Source organism: Canis lupus, chromosome 20 (assembly GCF_011100685.1).
Source record: "Canis lupus familiaris isolate Mischka breed German Shepherd chromosome 20, alternate assembly UU_Cfam_GSD_1.0, whole genome shotgun sequence".
NCBI lineage: Eukaryota > Metazoa > Chordata > Mammalia > Carnivora > Canidae > Canis > Canis lupus.
In genome coordinates this window covers 44,255,606-44,274,113 of record NC_049241.1, presented here as the reverse complement: position 1 = coordinate 44,274,113, position 18,508 = coordinate 44,255,606, and the positions used below count along the sequence as shown (strand labels likewise).

Genomic DNA, 18,508 nt, shown 5'->3' with positions numbered 1-18,508 from the left:
TGATGAGGTTATAGAGCCCCGTACCCTGGACCAGAGGACCTGGTGGAAACCTGAGTCTTCTCTGCTGCTGACGGTTCCTCCAGAACAGCCCCGCCTGGAGGAGAGGAGGCCCCTAAGTAAGACATCAAACGTGGTCCACAGTACTGCCTGTTCCTCTCTGGCCCTTCTACAGACACATTTGCTTGCTCACCTGGTGTCCTATTTCCTGTGTTCTTAGAAAACCCATCAGCTAACCTCCAGGTGCCTAGTTGTTTTGGGATTTTTCATTTTTTCTTTTTAACATGAAAGTCATAAAATTAACCATTTAATATGTACAATTCATTGGCACCGGGTGTATATTCACAATGTGGTAAAACCAACACCTGTCTAGTTCCAGAACATTTTCATTACCTCAAAAGGAAGCCCATCCCCATTAACTGTCAATCAACCCCCCAGCCCCTGGCAGCCTTAATCTGATTTCTGTCTCTGGATTTGCCTGTTCTGGACATTTCACGTAAATGGGATCATACATGTGACCTTTTGTGTCTGGCTTCTTTCATTCAATATGACTTGAAGTTTCACTGATGTAGCACAAATCAGAATATCATTCCTTAAAGCTGGATAATATTCCACTGTATAAATTGACCAGTTTGTTTATCCACTCATCCACTGATGGGTACTTCGGTTGCTTCTTCCTTGTGGCTTTTATAAGTAGTGCCGCTGTTGTGGATGTGCCCCTACACATTTTTTGTTGTTTTAAGATTTGTTTATTAGAGACAGAGGCAGAGACATAGGCAGAGGGAGAAGCAGGCTCCATGCAGGGAGCCCGACATGGGACTCTATCCTGAGTCTCCAGGATCACACCCTGGGCAGAAGGCAGCGCTAAACCGCTAAGGCACCGAGGCTGCCCTGTTGTTTAAACAAGTATTTTTGATTCTCTTGGGTTGTGCCTTGTTTTTAATGTGCAGGGATGGTGCCTAGCTGCCTCCCACACTACGTCAAGGCCCTTGTGTCGCTCTCATCCCTGTGCTCCTCAGTAACACCAAAGTGCTCTCAACTGCTCACTCCTAGGGGCACGTCTGAGCTTTCCTTTGGGCTGTGATCCTGAGGCAGAACCACTGGCCATTGGGCTTATCAGTGATTCCACGTAGCCGTGCCAGGAAGGCCCTCCCCCAGCACAGCGATCCTACCATGCCCACGTTGATGCCTGCCCCATGACTGGCTTTATCACTTGGGGTGGGTTGGGCCTGCCCTGTTGTCGGCTTGAACATCGTTTTTCCCACCTCAAGTTTCACACCTTTTCTGCAGGAATCACATCCTGAGCCCACCCAACCAGAGCACAGCCACAAATCTGCCATGTGACAAGCCCCCCACCAGCAGGCATGTGGCCACCAGCTGGGAATGAATCACGTGTGACAGTCCTGAGATGGCCACTGTTTCACAGGAAGTAGGCTCATTTGGGTGCTGCAGAACAATGCCCTGGTTGAATAAATCAGTTCCCAGAAAATTTTCCACTAATTGCCAGATATTGATGAACAAAGAATGGCTGCCAGAGTCATAGATTCAGGGGAACCCCTCAGTAAAGCCAAGCGGATTCTTTTCAGCAGGACTGGCCAGCACAAATGGACATGGTATGGAGAAGTTCTACGAGGTCCACAGGACACACTTGGGAAGTTGATGACAAACAGCCAGGAAGTAGTCACAGGATGAGGGGGGAGGACAGGAGTGGGCCTCACAGAGGCCAGCGAGTGGCCAGGGCAACCGGCCCAACCACTGAGTGAGCAGGCCGGAGGTCATTAGTAGTCCTTCACACACACTCCATCCCTCAGAAATCCTGCCTGTCGACCCACCCATTTCTGGCTGTCTTCATTGCCCCTCCCCAAGTCACAGCAACATCTCCCACCTGGATGTTGTCCAACCTCCTCCCTGAATGGTCCTGGAACACTGACTGTGCTTGCTCCCACCTGTCCCACTGCCAGGGGCACTCTCCCTGTGGCTGCTCCACTCGGCAGCTCGACATCAGCCAGGAATGTCCCAGCCCAGGCCTGGCGCATGCTGGCAGGTCCGTGGGACAGCCCAAGAGGAAGAGTACAGGCAGTTCTGGCAGACGCCATGTGGACACCTGCCTATGTTGTCTGCAGGTGTCAGCATGCTTGGTCGCTGTGCCTGGGTCCCCCCCAGAAATGCCAAGAGGACCCTGCTGGGTGAACTTCACACCCCCAGGCCAAAGGGTACTGGGGGTCCTGGGAATTAAAAATGATCACAATGGGGCGCCTGGGTGGTTCAGTCGGTTAAGTGTCTCCCTTTGGCTCAGGTCATGATCTCGGAGTCCTGGGATCAAGCCCCAAGTCAGGCTCCCTGCTCAGTGGAGAGTCTGCTTCTCCCTCTACCCTCACCCCCTGTTCATGCTCTTCTCACTCTCTCTCTCAAATAAAATATTTTAAAAAAATGATCAAAATGTATCTTAGCTTCCCCTTTGGCCTAGCTGAGCACGTTAGATCTACATTTCCCCACAAAGGAAGCTACTCTGGGAGAGGCAGGCAGTCAGGCCCCCTGTGGTCCTGTTTAGCACCTGACATGGCTTCCTTGATTTGAACCATGCTGATTGCAACCCCAGTTAGCTCAGAGTTGCCAACTGGACACAAGAGGCTGAAGTGCTACTGGGGTCAGAGGAGAGTGGAGTGTCCACCGAAGTCAAGGGACAAAGGCAGGGGCGAGGGAGCTGGACTGTGAGGGCCATGGGGGCTCTACTCCCTCATCTCCCACCCTCTCCCACCCTCAGGTCCCCAGAGAACCAGGCAAGTGGAGGAGGAGGATTGCTGAAGAATTTAAGTTTGTTTCACCCAAAGTCATGCTCACATGGTAAGATTACAATGCAATTGGTTGAGAAAAGGAAGGAAAGATTCATTTCTATGTTAATTTGATTTCCTTAGTACTTTGATATTTCAGGTACTTTTTTTCAAGGACCAGAAAATAGTTAAAGGGACTATTACATTGGTGCTTTATGAAAAATACGATACTCCCCATGAATTACAGCTGCTACAATAAGTGTCATTTTTAAAATCACAACATTCCTACACTAGGTAGGAGTTTGTGGGAGAGAGATGAGCATCATTTGCCCCACCCCTGTCCTATGTATTCTGAAAAGCTCTCTGAAACACAGCTCTCTAGAGATGGGCCACTTTGTCAGGGTGTGTTTGTTTTAAGTGTCTTTTTTTTTTTAAGATTTTATTTATTCATGAGAGACACACAGAGAGAGGCAGAGACACAGGCAGAAGAAGAAGCAGGCTCCATGCAGGGAGCCTGATGTGGGACTCGATCCCAGGACTCTAGGATCACACCCTGAGCCAAAGGCAGACGCTTAACCGCTGAGCCACCCAGGTGTCCCTTAAGTCTCATTTCTAACCAGGATTCTGCACACCCAGTGCAAACAGGAGTTCAGCCTCCATCTGCAGTTAGGCACACTCTGTCCTGAGTGAGCCTGTGGTCCTGAGAAAATTCTGCTAGTATAGAGCTCTGCACAAATGCTCCACTAAAGGGTTAAGTACAAACTGCTCAGAAGTATCACTTTGAACCGGAAGTGTATCTCCTACTCTGTCTTCATCTGCATGTGTCACCAGTTGCTGTGGGCAGCTCAGCCTGCTCCATCCTCAGCCACCAGGGGGCGAGGTGGCCGGGGCGGTGTTCCCACCAGGTAGGACAAACGGGAGTCCTGAGCCTAGCTGGGAAGGATGGGCTGGAAGTTGCCAGTCCCCAGAGTGGCCTGGCCTTGTCCTCATTTGCACGGATGTGGAATAACCTTCATCACAGAGTCTCTGAGTTCCCCTTCTGTATCATGTGGGATCGGAAATGCTCATCCCCAGGGTGCTCCAAGTGTTAGGCTATACCATTCCCTCTTTTACTTGCCTCTTTTATTTGGCACCTACTGGGTGCTGAATACTGGGGACACAGTAGAAGCCATATCAGGCAAAGTCCCTGCCCTCAGGGAGCGGACATTCTACCAGGAGTCTGACAATGAGCCTCAAGAAGGAGGGAGCCATGTCCAACCTGTGAGATGAGAGCAGCACATTGTAGGATGGAAAACCAGGGACAGGCACTGTGACAGGACAGAGGGGAGACCTCCTTCAGCCAGTCAATCAGAGCTAGTGACGTTTCAACTTCTGCTACATAGACACCAAGATTGTGGGGAGGGGATGGGCCAGCCCTTGTGTCTGGCTACTCAAAAGAGGATGCTGGGTAGGCATGGGAGCTGCCAGCCCTCCTGTGGCATTCTGGAAGGCAGCGGCTGCCACAAACACCTTGAGTACAGCTGATGCCTGGGTCATGTCCAAGAGGACACTGATGGTTGGAGAAAGTGGCTGAGCACCCATTTTCAGAAAAGGGATCAAATCCCTGAATCCCCTCAGGTCCTTCTCCCCCACCACTCTCAGGCCTATATCCCAGAAACAAACTGGGGGGTGAGGGCTAAATGCGCACAGGGGTGTGGGTCAGACAGTAACAATAACAAAGATGGGGGTCACTGACCCTCTTGTATAATGCAGACTCCAATTGCAGGGGCCAGGGGCCAGGGTACCCCTGACATCACCACAAATCAACCAGAGCAGATGCTTCAGAGCCAGGTCCCTGATCCAACTTCTCCTAAAACCCTGCCCAGCAGCTACCACACTGTTTCCTGAGCCACCCCCTTCCCAGGAAAGGGGAATTCATCTCTTAAAGAAGTTCTTCCTGCCTCCAAAACGTTCTTCTTCTGGTGCCAACAGAAGGAAGTCCCAGCTGGGCCACACCCAAATCCCTCATTCACAGGATCTGTTTCTCTCTCAGCATCTAGTTCTCCTCAGACCCAAAACCTTAAGGAGATTATTTTTCAGGGATTATTTACCCCTCCCTGACTGTGTCCTGAAATGGACACAGGCCACACTTGTGGTTGGCCTGGCTATGGGACACTCACATGCCTTGACTGCAGAGTGCAGGGCCAGGTGGGCTTTGAACACAGAGACCCCACAGCAGTGTCAATTCAGTCCCTGTGATGGGAAGAGCAGCCTGTTGCCACATCTGGATTCTTCCAACCTTCACGCCTACCCTTGGTGCTCACAGCCAGTGAGGACAGTGGATGAGTGCCAAACATGTTCCCCTGCCTTCTCTCAACATCCATGAAAAAAGTCAGAACCTAGGGCAGCCCCGATGGCCCAGCGGTTTGGTGCCACCTTCGGCCCGGGGTATGATCCTGGAGACCTGGGATCGAGTCCCGAGTCAGGCTCCCTGCATGGAGCCTGCTTCTCCCTCTGCCTGTGTCTCTGCCTCTCTCTCTCATAAAAAATATTAAAAAAGAAAGTCAGAACCTAGATCCATCTGAGAAACGTGATACAACGTGATACATGTTTGTGGCACAGGGAATGCCAGAGGCATTTCAATCAATGCTATGTGGGCATTTAATAAGAGTTGAAACACCCAAAATAATCACCGGTTCAGGGACACCTGGGTGGCTCATTGGTTGACGGCCTGCCTTTGGCTCAGGGCATGATCCGGGGGTCGTGGGATTGAGTCCCATCTCAGGATTCCTGCATGGAGCCTGCTTCTCCCTGTGTGTGTGTGTGTGTGTGTGTGTGTGTGTGTGTGTGTGTGTCTCATGAATAAATAAATTTTTAAAAAAAATCACCGGTTCAAGGTCATAATTTGGGGCCAAAGTGGATTTTTCAAGCTGGTTCATCTCTCTCTCAAGCCACACCATATTCTAACCTTCACATTTGACCAGTTCCTCCAAAAGCACCAAACTATGGAGATCATGTGAAATGGATTACTCAAACCCAGACTGACTCCTAGCTGTGGCCTGGCACATGGAAGATAACTCTGACATCTTCGGGTAGATTTATACTAAAGGACTATCCATTGTTGATTGATCTGAAATTCAAATCTGACTGGGTGGGGCAGCCCGGGTGGCTCAGCGGTTTTAGCGCCACCTTCGGCCCAGGGTATGATCCTGGAGTCCCGGGATTGAGTCCCATGTTGGGCCCCCTGCGTGGAGCCTGCTTCTCCCTCTGCTTCTGTCTCTGCCTCTCACTCTCTCTCTCATGAATAATAAATAAAATCTTATTAAAAAAACAAACAAACAAACAAATCTGACTGGGTGTCATATGTTTTCATTTGCTACGTCTGGCCACCCTGGAGCCTCAATAATATCCTTGAATAAGGGAACGTAAGCCTGCAATCAGAGAGCTGGAAGATTACTGAGTCCAAGTAAGGAATTTTACTGGTGGGGAAACAGAACTCATAGGGCTTTGCAGTACGCTTCCTTCTTCCCATTAGAATAAAATCCCACCTCCTCCCAAGCCCAAAATATCAGACAGCCTCTCCTACGTCATCCCTGCCCACCAGCTTGCCAGCCGCTCTGTCCCATACTTGTTGCCATCTCAGGACTGTGGCACTCACTATTCCCCTCTGCCCAGAATGTTTGTTTCCAGTTTAGTAAGATTCAGGTCTCTGCTCAAACCCACCTGCTTGCAAGCCCATGACTCCTACCCTGGCCAGAGGCCTCCCCAGTCACTGTGTCACACCCTTGATTACTTTTCTTCATCTTCATCATCAGTAGTTGAAATTATCTTCTTCATTTCTTTGTTGGTCTGTCTTTTCCCAATCACCTTACTACTCACCACAGCATCCAGACACTTGATCACAGGCCTCTGAATATCCATGGGTGACAACCCCAATCAGGAACCTAAGCCTTAAAATAAAATAAAATAAAATAAAATAAAATAAAATAAAATAAAATAATAAAATAAAATAAAATAAAATAAAATAAAATAAAATGGAACCTAAGCCTTGGGCAGCCCCGGTGGTGCAGCGGTTTAGCGCCGCCTGCAGCCCAGGGCATGATCTGGAGACCCTGGATCGAGTCCCACGTCAGGCTCTCTGCATGGAGCCTGCTTCTCCCTCTGCCTGTGTCTCTGCCTCTCTCTCTCTCTCTCTGCAGCTCTATGAATAAATAAATAAAATCTTAAAAAATATATATGAAAAACATAAAATAAAAATTAAAAAAAAGGAACCTAAGCCTTGCACTGAAACTCCTGCCAGAGGGCCATCTCCCCCTGTACTGCAAGCTCCTGGATCTCAGCATTACCTGGAGCAGACATGAAGCTTTCTAAGACCAAGCAGTTCTAGGGACTCCTATACTACTAAGAAGGAAGGTAAGTTAGTCTCTAAATCTAGGCAAAAGTTGTGATTTAGCATTTCCCAACCCAGGACATGTAGAAATAAATACCCCTGCTCCAAGGGTCCTAGCAATTTCCTCAGTGCAGGAGCTTCTAGGACTTTCTATGGTGGACAGCAAGGTGCTTGGTTCTCAGGAACATTCTAGAGGCTGGAACCAAACCCCACAGGATAGTCCTGAATCACTGAGGCTGCTGCCTTGAATCTGTGGTGAGAAGCATCACACACCAGACCACTTGCTTTCAATTTAAGAAATTATAACCTACGGTCTGAGTGTATCTCTCTGTGTGCACAAAATCAATGTGGGCCCCATACTTCTGTATGTAGAATAGAACCACTTTGGAGGATGTGCAAGAGCCTAATGTCACAGCCTGTGGGCCAGGAGACAAGAGGCCCGAAGTTCAGAGGGAGGGAGAGATGCCTTCTCCCTAGTGTCTATGCCCACAGCTCTGCCTCAGGATGTCTGGCCCTTATTAGGAGCTCATTAAACATTTGCAGCATAAATTAACATATGAACAAATTTGTGAGCTTTTGAAAGATTAGAACCAAAAGAACAAAATGAGATGGAGGCACTAGGTGTCCTTTTTTATTCCAGGCCACCCTCGCAGTGCTCATTTTGCCATCCATCCACTGCCAGCCCTGTGCCTATCTGCACAGGAGAAAGAGGAGGATCCCTGCTGATCAGGTCTATTTCTATTTTTTTTTCTATATTTTTTTATATGTCCGGGGAAAAATCTCTTTCTCCCAGCTTTCTTGTCTATGCTTCAGCAACAATCCAGGAGAAAATTTTCATAAAGACTAGAACCTTGGCGATCAGATATGTCAGAGGCTGAGCAACAGGAAGGACAAGCCTGGCCCAGTTTGGGTGGAAGCCAAAGGCAGGGAGCCCTGGTGGCTGCTTCCCCACAGACTGGCCCAATGGCCTTAATATGGAGGACGGAAGTGGCAATGACAAAGAAACTTTCTTCACTAAGACACATGTGTGACCCTCAGGGGCACGGTCCCTGAGTGCTCAGAGCTCCTTGGGGACTGCTGAATTCCACCCAAGAGCACAAACCCTGGATCCCTAAGCTGCCTGTTCTCCCCACTGGAATTCAAATAACCATGAAAGTACAGTGAATCTATGGCCTTTGAGACTCAGTCAGGCTTAGCCCAAAGACCAGCTCAGCCCCTGTCTTGCTAACGAACTAAGTCACACCCTCTGTGGGCACTCCTCCCTTGGGAAATGTAGAAGGTGGACTGGCTGATTTCTTAACTTCTTCTCTGCTCCAATAGTCCCCAACATGGGATTATCTACACGAAAAGGGGACAAGGAGGGGAGGCATGAGGAGAACATGGGTGACCCAGGCAGTTATTTTTGATAGGTAATTGGCCATGAGAATATTAAAGGTATATGTGTACTTATAATGTGTATATTGAGGATTATGGTGCTATCCTCTGGGAACGTATTATCTAATGAAGATAAGGAAGGAAAGAAGGATGAAAGGAAGGAAAGAAGGAAAGAAGGAAAAAGAAAAAAAAGAAAGAAAGAAGAAAGAAAGAAAGAAAAGAAAGAAAGAAAGAAAGAAAGAGAGAGAAAGAAAGAAAAAAGGAATCGGGGGGTAGGGAAAGGGAGAGAAGGAAGGAAGGAGAGCCATCTTACCCACTTTGTGTGATGAATTAATACAAAATGCACACACAAAAAAACAAGGGATGACGGGATGCCTGGGTGGCTTAGTGGTAGAGCACCTGACTTTGGCTCAGGGTGTAATCCTGGGGTCCCAGGATCGAGTCCCACATCGGGTTCCCTGTGTGGAGCCTGCTTCTCCTTATTCATGAGAGACACACAGAGAGGCAGAGACACAGGCAGAGGGAGAAGCAGGCTCCATGCAGGGAGCCTGATGTGGGACTCAATCCCGGGACTCCAGGATCACACCCTGGGCCGAAGGCAGGCACTAAACCGCTGAGCCATGCAGGGACCCCCTCTTTGCACCTTCCTGCCTTTCTGTGCTGCAGCCCAAAGACCTGTGACCATGTTCAGGTCTAATTTGAAGTAGCTGGGAGGACTTTGGGGAGAATGTGGGCAGCAGCTAAGATTTCAGGATTGGAATTCAGAGTGAGGTTCTGGTTTTATTTATTTGTGACCCTGGTCAAATCAAAATCCCTGAGCCTCAATTGTATCTCCTCCAAAATGGGGCACTATCCCGTAACCCCATACATTACTAAGAGAGGGGGATGCAATAAGGGGTGGCAGAAGCTGGCTTAGCCAAGGGCAGCATGTGGAACCAGCCCTTCTGAAATCATGAACCATGTTCCCCTGACTGTGAGTTCACCAGGAGGTTAATGGGTGTTCTTAGAATAAAAGAAAACAGGGGATCCCTGGGTGGCTCAGAGGCTGAGCATCTGCCTTTGGCCCAGGGCGTGATCCTGGAGTCCCAGGATCAAGTCCCACATCGGGCTCCCTGCATGGAGCCTGCCTCTCTCTTTCTCTGTGTCTCTCATGAATAAATAAGTAAAATCTTAAAAAAAAAAAAAAAAAAAAAAAGCTCACCTTGTCAAGGAAGTTTGCAATACACCATGACAACATCAATTATCAATAGGAAAGGTTTAGCAAAATCTTCTAATTGAAAAAATAATTTTGAAACAGAGAAACTAATCACAGAATGCCTATTGATATCTTGAGGCATTCTGAAGTCCCATGGAATCCAGAGAGGGACATTTTGCCCTGATCAACATATCCCCATGGGGGATACATTCCAAGACACCCAGTGGATGCCTGAAATCATGGATAGTACTGAACTCTGTATATACTATTATTTTTTTCACGTATATATATATCTATGATAAAGTTTGATTTATAAATTAGGCACAGAAAGGCACAATGACTGATAACAAAGTAGAATAATTATAACAATGTAATAGAATAAAAGTTAAGTGTATTTGGTGTCTCTTTCACATTCTCTCAAAATATCTTATTGTATTGTACTTATCCTTCTTGTGATGATGTGAGATGATAAAATTCATACATGATGAGATGAAGTGAGGTGAATGATGTAGGCATTGTGACATAGCACTGAGCTACCACTCACCTTCTGACAATGCTTCAGAAGGAGGATCATCTGCATCCAGACCAGCATTTGTCCTTGGGACAAACTGAAACAGGGAAAGCGAAACTTCAGGTAAGGGGGTACTATTGTAAGGCATCATTCCTGAATGACACATTCCAGGAAGAAACTGGAGTGAAGGGAAGTCCAAAGAGATAACTTTGAATGCCAAGCCAAGATTCAACCTTTGGTGATGGTGGGCTTAAAAAGATTTTTTTTTTCTTTTTCTTTTTTTTTTTTTTTTTTTAAAGATTTTATTTATTTATTCATGATAGTCACAGAGAGAGAGAGAGAGAGGCAGAGACACAGGCAGAGGGAGAAGCAGGCTCCATGCACCGGGAGCCCGATGTGGGATTCGATCCCGGGTCTCCAGGATCGCGCCCTGGGCCAAAGGCAGGCGCCAAACCGCTGCGCCACCCAGGGATCCCAGATTTTTTTTTTCTTGATTACAAAAGCAATACAAGACAGCCTTCTTAAAAATTGAAGTTTTTTTGAGTAGGGGTGTGACATGGTTCTTGATTTAAGAGAAATCAGTCTAACAGTTTTCGTGTAATGGATTACCAGAGTCATTAAGAGCAGTTGGGTAATGGGTGGTAGCAACGGAAATCAAACGAACAGAAAGAAAATCAAGGGGACGAATCATAATATTGAGCAACTAAGTTTGATGAGTGAGGGATGCCTGGGTGGCTCAGTGGTTGAGCGTCTGCCTTTGGCCCAGGGCGTGATCCTGGAGACCCTGGATCGAGTCCCACATCAGTCTCCCTGCATGGAGCCTGCTTCTCCTTCTGCCTGTGTCTCTGCCTCTCTCTCTCTCTCTCTGTGTCTCTCATGAATAAATAAATAAAATCTTAAAAAAAAAAAAGTAGGGAGGCACCTGGGTTGCTCCGTGGTTGAACATCTGCCTTCCACTCAGGTAGTGATCTCAGGGTCCTGAGATCGAGTCCCGCATCAGGCTCCCCACAGGAAGCCTTCTTCTCCCTCTGCCTAAGCTTCGATCTGTGTCTCTCATGAATAAAACTTTAAAAATTATTTATTCATGAGACACACACACACACACACACACACACACACACACAGGTAGAAGAGACATAGGCAGAGGGAGAAGCAGGCTCCATGCAGGGAGCCTGATGTGGGACTCCATCCCGGGACCCCAGGATCACGTCCTGGGCCAAAGGCAGGTGCTAAACCACTGAGCCACCCAGGGATCCCATCAACAAAATCTTAAAAAAAAAAAAAAAAAGAGAGAAAGAGAGAGAGAGAGAGAGAGAGACAGAGGAGCAACGTGACAGAATTTCCAGGTAGAAGTTGGATAAAGACTGAACAGGAGACTAGAAGACGGTTAGTTCCCCAGAAGTCAAGAAAGACATTTCAAGGAGTAGGGAGTATCTGGAGGCTGGAGGTTGGAGAAAATGCAGACCAAGGAGAATTCCTGGAAGGGGAATCACTCAGCTCTCAGTAATTTGAGAGAATGATTTTAGTGGCAGGATTAGACACCAGCCTGACAGGGAGGAAGGAATGGCATAGGAATGAAAGCAGTGGGCCGGGTCCACAGGCGTGACATGCATGTCACTTGGAGGCAGAGAGGCAGTCACTTCAGTCCTAGGGCACAGGGCTCTTGTCTGAAGGCAGAGAGAGGTTGGGGGGAGGATCAGAAATGCAGTGGAGGGACGCCTCAGTGGCTCAGTGGCCCAGTGGTTAAAGCATCTGCCTTTGGCTCAGGGCGTGATCCTGGGGTCCCGGGATTGAGTCCCGCATGGGGTTCCCTGCAGGGAGCCTGCTTCTCCCTCTGCCTGTGTCTCTACCTCTCTCTCTCTCTCTCTCTCATGAATAAATAAATAAAATCTTAAAAAAAAAAAAAAAAAAAAGACATGCAGTGGAAAGCCCTGACCTGGGTTTTAGGCTTAGATGTAAGGCTTGTTTAGGATGCTAAAGGCCTTCAGATCCCACAGAACCTCAAGGGGAATTCTTCCTCCACTGGTGGCAGTAAGGCGACTCCTTCCCATCTAGCACTGCAGTTAGCTCCTCTGTCTGCCCACAAAGTAGCCAAAGATGAACTCCCTCCTGTTCAGAAATGCTTTCTATCCTGGTTGGGGAAGTCACCCTTTTGACTTAGTAGTCTTCTAGGCTGTAGGTGTAGGTGTAGACCATACTTTTTGCTTCAGCAAAAGGGTTATCACTAATCCCATTTAATTACGTCGATAAGAACCAGGTAAGATTTGTTATTACGGTCCAGGTTTTTGACCTAGAGACTAAAAAAGCCTCGCAGAAAGGGCTCCTGGGAGACACCTGGGTGGCTCAGTGGTTTAGCGTCTGCGTTCAGCTCAGGGTGTGATCCTCGAGTCCCGGGATCCAGTCCCACATAGGGCTCCCTGCATGGAGTCTGCTTCTCCCTCTGCCTATGTCTCTGTCTATCTCTCTCTCTGTATTTCCCATGAATAAATTTTTTTTTTTTTTTTAAAGAAAGGGCTCTTGGGCTGCATTTGGACTCAATTCCAGATTTTCTTGCCAACCAACACCAATAAAACTACACTGTGCTTCCCACCCCTGGATAATTTAGGTGCCACCTGACTTTCTCTTGGGGGAGCAGGAGGATGACTTAGGTCAAACCCTTGATTTGGTAGTGTCTATTTCTCTTTGAAAACAGTCACTGACGTTTTACCATCCTTTCCCTGGGAGAACCAGGGCCAATTCCAATGGCCTTCCTAAAGGATGCAAGTTTTAGCAGATTAGCAATTCACGTATTCGAGCTTCAAAGTGTTTGGCAATCCCAAATGAATTTTGCAGTCCAACAATCTTAGGAGGCAATGATGGAAGGACACTTTGCTCTGGTCACCTGAACTGCCAACTGACACTGGAGGATTTTAACTTTTGTGCTTAGTACCCTTCCCACTGGTATTAACCAGCTATCATTCTTCATTGTTAGTGACACTCTTCCTTGTCTAAGACCCTAACACCAGTAGGGGGTCTGTAGTCTGGCACCCACCAGGCCCTCATTTTTCTAACTACCACTGAGGCCTTGCCTTCCTTGCTGCCTGTGCAGTCACCTGGCTCAGTTCCCATTTCCCTATTTGGATGTGAATGTCACTTAGCCAGTTTGCCCACATGATTTCCCAGACCCAGGAAGAGACACGCCTTGATGTAGAGATGCAATCACTACTACCACTGTGGAAAGGAAAGCCATCCTTGGTATGGGTCACATGCCCTTTTCATTTTTTATGTCAGAAGCTGTGCTCTTGTCATCCAACTTGGTGGGGCATTTCACTCCCTCTGATGAATGCCCCTTTGCCTTAGACTCTTCCAGGATACAATTTCCCAGCCAAGTGGGGCTCTTGTTTATGTTTAGGATTCCAGACTTCACAGACATCCCTTAATCCAACATCTCTGCCTCTAGGCAATGCCTTTTTCCAGAGAATAAAGAAATTCTGTACATTCTTAAAATAAAAAGGTGAAACATAATTATAGGTCTTGACATTTCTAGGGATCAGTCTAGAAATTACACAAGATAACCCTGAAATAATTTCACTTCATTTGCAATCTCTCTTTGACAAAGTGAATTTCAGTGGCCTTGATTCTGGTTATGGTCCCCCACTTGCCCTTTGCTCTCGGAGTTAGGGGATTCCAACAGACCTGTATCCAGAACTTTCCCACGGCTTGTCTAAAGGAGAGATGAAGCTCAGGAAGTTTCTAGTTCTTAACATGTCTCAACATGGCATAAGGACTCAGGGGGATAGCTCCCTCTTCTCCCCTTTCCTGCACATTGGCCCAAAGTGAGATTAAGACAATGCAAGTTTAGGATCCAGGCATAGAGTAGCAGTGGGATGTGAACAAGTCACAGTTGTCCTCTATGCCTCTCCATTTCTCATGTATAAAATGAAGTGTTGGACAATGAGCTGCTCTTTGATCCCAGTTCAATTCAGTCATTATAAAAGCACTGAGGGATTACTTAAACGAATAAGACTGGAGTCCTACTCTCAGAAAACATCCTGCTTAGTGACTGTAATGAAAGGAAAAGCTCCTGAATCCTACTGTGCTCCATACAGGGTACAAGGCACTTTGAGCTTACACTCATCGGTGCAACCTTTAGAGACTGGTGTTCTCATTTCTGATAGGCTGAGGAAAGAAACTGGCCTAGCTCCTGGGAATTCAACTACAGCTCTGCTAGCCACCAAATTCTGAGTGTTTATTGTCCACCCAGACTGCCTCAGACACTTGCAGAATGTGGTAAAAAAGAGGTGCAAACAAGGGACTCTGGGAACACGTTGTCTTCATGTTTCCAGTGGCTTCCTTCCCTAGCCAAGGACTCCATCCACCTTGCCACTTGGATCCCTGCTGAGCTCAGTTAGGCAATCAGGCCCCACAGGGCTGCCTGCCAACCTCCCATTCCTGGGACTCTCAGAATTTATCCTTTACTTTTCTTCTAGGAATGTTAGCCCGCTTGTAACAATAACAATAATCCCTTCCACTACTGCTTCACGGTTTACAAAACAGTTTCACATCATTATCTCATTTAATCACATTCCTACAACATCTTCTTGGTATCTCTTTAGTATAACATTCTGCCTTGCCTGACAGGCCTGTTTCCCTTTATTGTGTTCATCTTGGCTCACAAGCTCCCTTCTATAATTCAGGTATCTCAGTACCTTGCACATTTCTGTGCACAAAGTAGAGGAGATAAAAGTTTGCCATATTGAATCGTCACAGTGTTATGGGTCTTTCTCATTGTAGCTTTCTTCACCTCTTTGATTCAGTGGTCATTTGGTTGTCTACAAAGGGCAAAGCCATTTTCTTGTTGTTCTTTTTTTTTTTTTTTAAAGATTTTATTTATTTATTCATGATAGTCACAGAGAGAGAGAGAGAGGCTCAGAGACACAGGCAGAGGGAGAAGCAGGCTCCGTGCACCGGGAGCCCGACGTGGGATTTGATCCCGGGTCTCCAGGATCGCGCCCTGGGCCAAAGGCAGGCGCCAAACCGCTGCGCCACCCAGGGATCCCTTTCTTGTTGTTCTTATTTATTTATAAGTAAGTAACCTCCACACAATGTGGGGCTCAAACTCACGACCCCCACAATTGAGAGTCACATTCTTTTCTGACTGAGCCAGCCAGGTGCCCTAACGCTGGGTTCTTTGAAATATTTTATTTTTAAGTAACCTCTATACCCAATGTGGGGGCTTGAGCTTACAACCCTGAGATCAAGAGTTGTATGTATTACCAACTGAGCCAGCCAGGCTCCCCAAAGCTGGGTTCTTTGAGGGGGAAATCAGACAAGGAATTCAGATTAAAAGGGGGAAGACAGAGACAAAGGCCTCTGACACCAGGTGGGCCATGGTACACATCCTACAGCAGAGGTGCAAACAGTGAAGTGTGAGTGACTGATGAGTTTTGTCTGGGGGTGGGTGGGAAGCAGGAATGCTGCTTGGAAGGGCCCCAGCCTATAGAAAAGGGAAACTGAGGCTGAAGAACTTGATAGAGGACAGAGTCAGGAATGGCAACAGATTTGATTGACCCTTGGGAGAGAGAAGAGAGCTGCACAGAAAAACACTCTCAAAAAAAAAAAAAAAAAAAAAAAAAAAAGGGGAAAGAGGGCTAAATGGGTTGCTTTTCCAAAAAGGAAGTATTTAACTCCTCCAAATTTTCTAGGAGTCAAATGGTCACAGTTCCTAGGAAAAGCGGAACAATTACTGCAACACAGAGACTAGTTAGAAAAAGTTTGGGGGAATGCCTGGGTGGCTCAGCGGTTGGGCGTCTGCCTTTGGCCCAGGGCATGATCCTGAAGTCCCGGGATCGGGTCCCACATCGGGCTCCCTGCATGGAGCCTGCTTCTCCCTCTGCCTGTGTCTCTGCCTCTCTCTGTGTGTCTCTCATGAATAAATAAATAAAATCTTAAAAAAAAAAAGAAAAGAAAAAGTTCGGGGAGCACAACTGCCTGACATTTCTTCAGTAAAGGGATGGGGGGAGAGGGAGAGCATCAATTTTCCGGGATTCCTCTCAGGAGAAAAAAGAGGTGTTTGAAGTAGCAAATTTCTCTTCTGGTCCCAGGAGGGACACACAAGGGTAGGAATTTCCCGAGTTATCTTTGGATATGAAAACCAGGGCACAAAGCCCACGCTACCCTTCAGCCGAGGGAGGCAGAAGGCTAGTGGCCCCTAATCGTGCTCAGAAAAGAGGCAAGGTATGCTCTCCAAATAATCTCCAGGAAAAAAAGTGGGACTTGAGTTCCCCAAATTCTCCTTAGGAAAGGGGGCAAGGGCCCGAACCTCTACAAATTTTCTTAGAAAACAGAATCGTGAATCTACAAAATCATCCTCATCCTGGCAATTCTCGGAAAAGCAGGCAGGGCAAGAATCGCCAAAACTTTCCTCAGAAGAGGGGCATAACAGGAACCTCCAAGATTCTCTAGAAGAGGGGCCAGGGGCAAGATTCCTGGATTCTCTTCAGAATGGGGGCTAGGACACGAATTCCGAAGATTCTCCTTAGAATGGGACCAGGGACAAGAATCCTCAAGATTCTTCTCAGAAGAGGTCGAACCCACAACTCTTGTCAGAAAAGAGCGCAGGAAGGTAATGAATTCCCTCGGGAACAAGGCCGAGGCCAGTGCTGCCCAGTCTCCTCGGAGCGCGCCTCACGCGGCCCCGCCCACCGCCCGGCGTAACCGCCCCACGCCCGCCCTGCCCAGGCCCTCTCCGGTGCATTGTGGGTGGGGCGCCCCTGCTGAGCACTGCGGGGAACCCCCTGCCCAGCCAGTTGTCGGCCGCCGGGCGGCCCAGCCGAAACGCCCTCCGGGGTCGGAGGGAGCCGACCAAGAATTGACGCGTCTCCAAGTCCCCGCCCCTTGTGGCGTTCCCGCCCCGAAGCCGAAGCCCCGCCCCCACAGGGCTCTGACTGGCCCTGAGATCCGCTCCACTCTCCCACTGGCAGACCGCTTGTCAGTCACCCCGTCCCACCTCCTCGGGCCCGCCCAGATCGCCGGCGCGATCCCGAGGGCCAGCCGGCTCACGCTCTCGTTGGCTGTCGGGTCCTGTCCATCGTAAGGCTGGCCACGCCCTCCGTGGGGCGCGGATCCCCGGAGCCTCGGCCGGACCTCATTGGCCTGCGGCGCCGCCACTCGACGAGACGCTGCTCAACCCGGAAGTGTGCGAGGCGAAATCTGCCTAGCAACCGGGGAAGCCGGGCTGCGAAGCGGGCAATTTCAGTGTGAGAAGGAGCGGCGAGACCGAGCGGCGGCTCCGAGCGCGGCGCGGCAGCTCCTCCCGCCCGGGGTCAGCGCCCCGGCGCGCGCACGCGCACCCCCGCCACCCGAGCGCGCTCCGCGCCGCCCGCGCAGTCGGTCGGTCGGCAGTCCGTCGTCCTGTCTCCGCTGCCGCCACGGGCGCCACCTGAGGGATCCACTGCCGCGGGACTCGAGCGGACCGGACCGGACCCCACCTACCGAGGCCACCCGGGGCCCAGCAGCCGCCCGCAGAGGCGCCGAGCAACTTCGGTGAGTGAGGGGCCGGCGCCGCTGGTGGCGGGTCCCCGGCTTCCGGTGCTCCGGGCTTCTCTGGGGCTTCCGCTTCTCTGAGGGGACCGCCTCCGGTGCGCAGACCCTCTTGTCTGAGGGGACCCCTGCCTCTCTGAGGGGAGAACCCCTTTTCCAAGGGACCCCCATGTCTCTGAGTGGCCCCCACTTTTCTGAGGGACCCCACCTCTCTAAGATACTCCACTCCTCTGAGGGACCCCACTTTTCTGAGAGGTGCCCCCCTTCTCTGATGGACACTCCACTTTTCTGAGGGACTCTTCCGCCTCTGCGAGGGAGCCCACCATCCCCCCCCCCGTGTCTTTGAAGGACCGCCTGCTTCCCTGAGGGCCATTCGCCCCTTCTCTGAGAGCCCTGCCTCCCCGCGAGCCCCCTTCTAGCTTCTCCAAGGGGCCCCCTGCTTCTCGGAGGATGTGCTCTGTCCCTGAGGGGACCCGGCGATTCCTTGGGGACCCTTGATTTTCTCAGGAGACACCCTGCTTCTGGGGGACCCTCCTCACTTCTCTGGGAGACCCCATCCTCTCTGAGGAGACCTCCCTGCCTTTCCAGGGACACCCCCCCCCCAAGCTGGAAAGCCCTGCTTCTCTGAGCTGTTGTCCCTCTTATTCTTCGTGTTCCCCCTTTGCCCTTGCTTTTCTAAGGTGTCTCCCACTTCTACCCTCTCCCTTACCCTCTCCCTTTCTGAGATGCTCTCCTTGCTCTTTGTCCCAACTCCTATGGGTGACCTCCTC

At 49.3% G+C, this 18,508-nt stretch overlaps 1 protein-coding gene and 1 long non-coding RNA gene across 3 annotated transcripts in view; one reads left to right on the top strand and one right to left on the bottom strand.

The window, feature by feature from the left end:
- Positions 1 to 6,053: 6,053 nt before the first annotated feature.
- On the bottom strand, positions 6,054 to 17,486 carry LOC119864709. Its single transcript, XR_005374996.1, has 3 exons — positions 17,206 to 17,486; positions 10,251 to 10,314; positions 6,054 to 6,697 (listed from the first exon to the last, which is right to left on the bottom strand). It is a non-coding gene; the product is annotated as an uncharacterized LOC119864709 (long non-coding RNA).
- Positions 10,320 to 18,508, top strand: part of GATAD2A (GATA zinc finger domain containing 2A) — a 116,709-nt gene continuing 108,520 nt past the window's right edge. The window contains exon 1 of one of the 2 annotated variants that reach the window (XM_038566738.1): positions 10,320 to 10,340. The gene's annotated coding sequence lies outside the window, so the exon portion shown is untranslated. Of the gene's footprint in view, positions 10,341 to 17,465; positions 17,742 to 18,508 lie in introns of those variants that run through there. The other variant, XM_038566735.1, reaches the window with a different exon arrangement.